This window comes from Diceros bicornis, chromosome 7, assembly GCF_020826845.1.
Source record: "Diceros bicornis minor isolate mBicDic1 chromosome 7, mDicBic1.mat.cur, whole genome shotgun sequence".
Lineage (NCBI taxonomy): Eukaryota > Metazoa > Chordata > Mammalia > Perissodactyla > Rhinocerotidae > Diceros > Diceros bicornis.
This window is the reverse complement of record NC_080746.1, coordinates 16,580,239-16,586,910: the sequence shown is the minus strand read 5'-3', so window position 1 is coordinate 16,586,910 and position 6,672 is coordinate 16,580,239. Positions and strand designations below refer to the sequence as shown.

At 47.4% G+C, this 6,672-nt stretch overlaps 1 pseudogene; it reads right to left on the bottom strand.

The window, feature by feature from the left end:
* Positions 1–2,456: 2,456 nt before the first annotated feature.
* On the bottom strand, positions 2,457–5,790 carry LOC131408193 (ubiquitin-like FUBI-ribosomal protein eS30 fusion protein; annotated as a pseudogene).
* Between the last annotated feature and the right edge of the window lie 882 nt (positions 5,791–6,672).

The following is a 6,672-nucleotide window of genomic DNA, read 5'->3' as shown; positions in this document are numbered from 1 at the left end:
AGAGGCAGGTTGTATTTTTTTTTTTTATTGATGTTTTAATGGTTTCTAACATTGTGAAATTTTGGGTTGTACATTTTTGTTTGTCCATCACCACATATATGACTCCCTTCACCCCTTGTGCCCACCCCCCACCCCCAGCCCCACTGCCCTGGTAACCACAGTCCAGTTTTCTCTGTCCATGTGTTGGTTTATATTCCACATATGAGTGAGATCATACAGTGTTTGTCTTTCTCTTTCTGGCTTATTTCACTTAACATAATATGCTCCAGGCCCATCCATGTTGTTGCAAATGGGACGATTTTGTCTTTTTTATGGCTGAGTAGTATTCCATTGTATATATATACCACATTTTCTTAATCCAATCGTCAGTCGAGGGACACTTAGGTTGCTTCCACTTCTTGGCTATGGTGAATAATGCTGCAATGAACATAGGGGTGCATAAGCCTCTTTGGATTGTTGATTTCAGGTGCGTTGGATAGATTCCCAGTAGTGGGATGGCTGGATCAGAGGGCATCTCTATTTTTAATTCTTTGAGGAATCTCCATACCGTTTTCCATAGAGGCTGCACCAATTTGCATTCCCACCAGCTGTGTATGAGGGTTCCTATTTCTCCACATCCTCTCCAACATTTGTTGTTTTTTGTCTTGGTGATTATAGCCATTCTAACAGGCGTGAGGTGGTATCTTAGTGTTGTTTTGATTTGCATTTCCCTGATGATTAGTGATGTTGAGCATCTTTTCATGTGCCTATTGGCCATCTGTATATCTTCCTTGGAGAAGTGTCTGTTCATTTCCTCTGCCCATTTTTTGATCGGGTTCTTTGTTTTTTTGTTGTTCAATTGTGTGAGTTCTTTATATATTATGGAGATCAACCCCTTGTCAGATGTATGTTTTGCAAATATTCTCTCCCAGCTAGTTGGTTGTTTGTTCATCTTGATTCTGGTTTCATTTGTCTTATAAAAGCTCTTTAATCTGATAAAGTCCCACTTGTTTATTTTTTCTTTAGTTTCCCTAGTCTGGGTAGGCATGTCATCCGAAAAGATTCCTGTAAAACCAATGTCAAATAGTGTGTTGCCTATATTTTCTTCTATGAGTTTTATAGTTTCAGGTCTCACCTTCAGGTCTTTGATCCATTTTGAGTTAATTTTTGTGAATGGCGATAGCACATGGTCCACTTTCATTCTTTTGCATGTGGCTGTCCAGTTTTCCCAACACCATTTATTGAAGAGACTTTCCTTTCTCCATTGTATGTTCTTAGCACCTTTGTCGAAAATTAGCTGTCCGTATATGTGTGGTTTTATTTCTGGGCTTTCAATTCTGTTCCATTGATCTGTGTGTCTGTTTTTGTACCAGTACCATGCTGTTTTGATTACTATTGCTTTGTAGTATGTTTTGAAGTCAGGAATTGTGATGCCTCCTGCTTTGTTCTTTTTCTTTAGGATTTCTTTAGCTATTCGGGGTCTTTTGTTGCCCCATATAAATTTTAGTATTCTTTTTTCTATTTCTGTGAAGAATGTCATTGGGATTCTGATTGGGATTGCATTGAATCTGTAGATTGCTTTAGGTAATATAGACATTTTAACTATGTTTATTCTTCCAATCCACGTGCATGGGATATCTTTCCATTTCTTTATGTCATCATGGATTTCCCTCAATAATGTCTTGTAGTTCTCATTGTATAGGTCCTTCACCTCCTTGGTAAGATTTATTCCTAGGTATTTTATTCTTTTTGATGCAATTGTAAATGGTATTATCTTTTTGAGCTCTCTTTCTGTTAGTTCATTATTAGCATATAGAAATGCAACTGATTTTTGTAGATTGATTTTGTACCCTGCAACTTTGCTGTAGTTGTTGATTGTTTCTAATAGTTTTCCAACAGATTCTTTAGGGTTTTCTATATATACAATCATGTCATCTGCAAATAGTGAGAGTTTCACTTCTTCGTTACCTATTTGGATTCCTTTTATTCCTTTTTCTTGCCTAATTGCTCTGGCCAAAACCTCCAGTACTATGTTGACAGGAGTGGTGAGAGTGGGCAGCCCGAGGCAGGTTGTATTTTTAAACAACGATGATCTCAGTTCTCATTCTCATTTCAGTGTGAGTGGTATTCTTTATGCCTAGGCTGATAAAATGGAGATAGGTGTTGGGGGGAGTGGGCTGTGTTATAACAGAGTTGTTCAGTGGAGGTGGGCTTCTTAACATGAGATATAGTCTTTGCAGCCAGCAAGGCTGAGCAATATGCTGTTAAGAGGCGTCGAGACCATGTACATCTAAACCCACATGCATATGTATTTGCTCTCTGCTAAAACTTGGCCACAATGGCATTAGGCAAAACTACTGCCTATTGCATCCTTTAAGGCAGGAGTAAAAATCAGGGAACAGTTCCCTTTTTTTTTTTTTTTTTTTTTTTGACTGGAGTGAGTGGCTGTATTACAGAAAGCCAGGATTACAAAGAACTTAAGAGTTGGCATTGGGGCCCGTCTTCTCGCCAAAGGTGGGCACAACATTGACAAAGTGCCGGTTCTACTGCATCCGCCGCTTGGCCCGGCCTGTCTTCTTCTTTTTCTCCTGTTCTGCCACCTTCGGAGTCTGACCTCTTACTTCCCCAGCACGGGCCAGGGAACCACGGACTTGACCTCCAGGCATGGGGCTGGCTACTTCCAGAGTGGTCGGAGCCTCCACCCAGTACTGGCCCAGGGTAGCCTCACCCTCTAGGGGCGCGCCTGCCAGGAGCACGACTTGGTCTTCTGGAGCGATCTGGCTCCAATGAGGCTACCTGAGCCTTGATCTGGGTGACCGTCTCCTGGCCGGTCACCCCGAGGGTGTGTAGCTTCTGGGCGCAAAGAGCTGCATGTTGGCGACTGAATCGCGGCCACCGCTGCTGCTACCGCGAAGATGGAGTCGAGAAAGAGGAAGGAGTGAGGGCGCGCGTGTCTTCGTGGCCTGCTGCGTACCAGTTCCCTTTCTAAGTTCAATTCTGCTTCTAAACTGGCTCTGCTAGACGTCCTCCTTTAGGAATGAACCATTTATCCCCCAAACAGGTGGCAAGAAGGACAGAGAGAATTATTTTCATTTAATGTGGATCTGAGTGTAGTCCTCTGGCAGGCTTGCTGCTTGTTAACACTGTGGGGCGATAAGGACATTCAGTCAGGCTCTTGCTTCCTTCAACCTCAGTCCCTCGAATGTGAACCCCAGCTGCAGCTTAGGACTGTAAGGCTTCAAGCTCAGCGGGACCAATGGTTTCACGGTGCCGGGTGGGCAGTTCCACCTGACTCACGTGGGCCAACGACAGGAGCAAATGTGATTTGCCAGAACGCAGACCCCACTAACCCTACTCCACGCTGGTTCATTCATTCAACACATTACTGAGCACCTACTAGACCACGCACGGTGCTGTTAGTATAGAACTTTTTTCAAGTCCATACTCTCATTATGAACTTGTGATGAACCTTCAAAGGGACCATTGGAAGAGAGACGCTGGGTAAATTTAAGAGCAAGTATTCTGGGCTGGCCCCGTGGCTTAGCGGTTAGGTGCGTGCGCTCTGCGACTGGCGGCCCGGGTTCAGATCCCGGGCGCGCACCGACGCACCGCTTCTCCGGCCATGCTGAGGCCGCGTCCCACATACAGCAACTAGAAGGATGTGCAACTATGACATACAACTATCTACTGGGGCTTTGCGGGGGGGTGAAAAAAGGAGGATTGGCAATAGATGTTAGCTCAGAGCCAGTCTTCCTCAGCAAAAAGAGGATTAGCATGGATGTTAGCTCAGGGCTGATCTTCCTCACCAAAAAAAAAAAAGCAAGTATTCTGCTTCATGGATACACCTGAGGCAACTACAAAGAGGGGAGAAGCTAAAAATAAACCCAGGAGAACAAGTTCGCAGTCTGCTAGTGAAAGCAGACATGAAACAAGTGACCATAAGCTCTAATAAGTGCAAGGGAATTCTAGAGACGGGAGTAGTAATTCTGTTGGGAAAGGACCAGATAGCGGGGTGGGGGGGGGGGGGAACTTCTAGTAGGAGGAGATTCCTAAACCGAGTTTTGAAAGGTAAATATGAACTTGTGTACCTGTGGGTGGGTGCATGTGAGTGGGAGGGGGGATTCCAGGCAGGATTCAGTGTGTTAAAGGCACAGAGCATAAAATCAGAGGACCAGAGAACTGATGGTAGGCAGTTTGGTGTTGATGGAGTATGAGATGGGCAGTAGGAGAAGAGGGCGGTGAGGCAGGAGAAGTAACCAGGGAGCTTATATGCTGTGCTAAGGAGTTTTGGACTCCATTTTACCTTATAGGCCACATGCAGTTGTGAAAGGGTTTTAAGCGAGGGCTTGAAGTTGTAAAGCTTGTTTTAGGTCCATCACTCTGACAGCCGTTTGTGGATGTGTTGGAGGAAGCCAACCTACAGGCAGGGAGATCAGTTAGAAGACTGTTGCAATAGTTTCTAAGAGACAGTGACATGATGGCATGTGCCACTAAGCGAAGTGAGGACAAGTCACCCAGTCACTGTGTGCCTCAGTTGGCCCCATTTATGCAGTGGGTTCATTATGAACTTGTGATGAACCTTCAAAAAGACCTTTGGAAAAGACATAGTAGGTAAATTTCAGATCAAGTATTCTTTGTGGACGCACCTGAGGCAATACAAAGAAGGAAGAACTAAAAATAAATCCAGGAGAATAAAGTCCCTTTTCTGGGCTCCAGCCACCAAAGAGCTCAGACCCACGAGGCCTAACCAGAGTGCCCAAGCACCCTGTCTGAACTCTGTCTGTCCAGCACAGCACAGCAGCCGGCTGTGAGGGGGGCTTCAGCAGAAAGGTTCTAGGGGACAGAGCCCCATTTCCCCACGCTTCTGCCTTTTCATTCAAGGCAGCAGCCTCAGAGATAGTTCAGCTGGGCCAGCCTCATGCCCTCGGACATACCCCTGCTGTGGAATCCAAATATGATCCGACTGACCTCCCCACCCCATCCCCATACTCAGCTGAGGCTGGGAGTTGAGCTTGCCTGGAATTAAATTTTGATTGACAAGTGGCACTGACATTCAAGAGCAAAGAAAGTGGAGAGCAAGCAGTGAGTACTCCAAAGAACTCAGCAGCTGGTAGCAGAAGGAAGAGAGAGGAAAGTGGGCGGGGACAGCCAGGCTGGGGCTGAAGGCGGGCTTCTCGGGCATTGCTGCCACAATCTGACGCATAGAGGGCTCCTTGCTTCTAGGCCCAGAGGCCTTGGTTGGGGAAAGAAAGTCAGAATCATCCTTGCAGGAAGGGGAGAAACGGGTCTGCATTAGGCCACTGCCAAGGCTCCCTCCAGACCCATCAGCAGTCCCTCTGACCTTTGCCCAAAGCTCCTTCCCACCTCCCTGTTAATAGGATGAGCTCACCAGACACAAGAATAAGGTGAAGCGTTTCACTTAGATAGTATTTTTCCTCCCAAACACTTAAGCCTCTGTGGTCTCGCTGATCTTGCATCCTTCCAATAAAAAGAGCCTGGGGTCCACCCGTGGCACTTCAGAGTTTGAAATAACTTTAGAACTTATTTAGTCTGCTCCCCTCATGTTTAGCGCTGTGGAAACTGAAGCGGAGGGTCGTGGAGTCGCTTGCCCAGGGTCCCAGGGACGCCCCCCACTCCTCCAGTGTACTTTCTGCTTGGCCTCTGCTGCCCTTCTGTCCATTTTGCAAATGAGGCCCAGCGTGGGGGACAGAGCTGGAATCAGGAATTAGTTCCATGTAGCCTGTTCGTTCCAGGGTGTGGCTGGCTTACAGGTGATTTTAAATCTTTAGCAGACTTCCTCATCCGGAACATGGGGTTAGTGTCACCTCAACACCTACCTTTCAAAGTTGATGCGAATGTTATTGGACGACACACTTGTGTAAGTGATATAGTCTTGGCACACAGTCGGTGCTAAATAATGTATTCCCTGAGGAGCATTTATCAGGCCCAGTGTGTGGAGGGGGGATGGGAAGATAGGACCCTTGTGACCCACATGCCTACCTGCGGCCTGGGTTGCAGAGAAGTGGGAAGAGCGGGTGGCTTACCCTTCCTGGGGAATGCAGTGTCCACGAATATTCTACAGTCCAGAGACCCTCCTCTCATGCCCAAGACCCACCGAGTATTTCGGGGGACAAACCCTTCACAGAGGATCTGGTGAGGGTGTGGGCGTGCGGATGGTCGGGTGTTGAAGGTGGGAGGGCTCCGTGATCAGTCCATCGTCTGCCCAGGACAGAGACCGTGTGCGTTGGAAAACAGGAACTAATGTCTGAGGAGGTCACGTGTCCTTGGGCCTCCTTCCCCAGCAACCCCGTTCCCCAGCCTCCTCCTGAGGGCCGCTGTGGTGTAAATATGGGCACTGACCGCGTGTCAGAAAGCGTGGCTGCCCTCCTGGTCCTGCCACTCGCTACCGTGTTCTTTGGGAGCCCTGGGCTCCTGGGCTGGTCCCTTCGCCTCTCCTAGACGCATGGTCCTCATCTGAGACAAGAGGATAACAGCTCCTCCCAAGACGTTTATAGTCACAAAATAGTGCCCTGGAACTACTAAATGTAGGCGTTTCTCTTCAGCCTCCTGGAACAGTTTGGCCTTTTCTCTCTGCGTGAAACCTTTGGCTCTCTGTCTTCGCCACCACCGAGGCCGCAGTCTAGTAACAGGGCACGCTCGGCCCTCGCGCTCTTCCCCAAAACCCCACCAGGA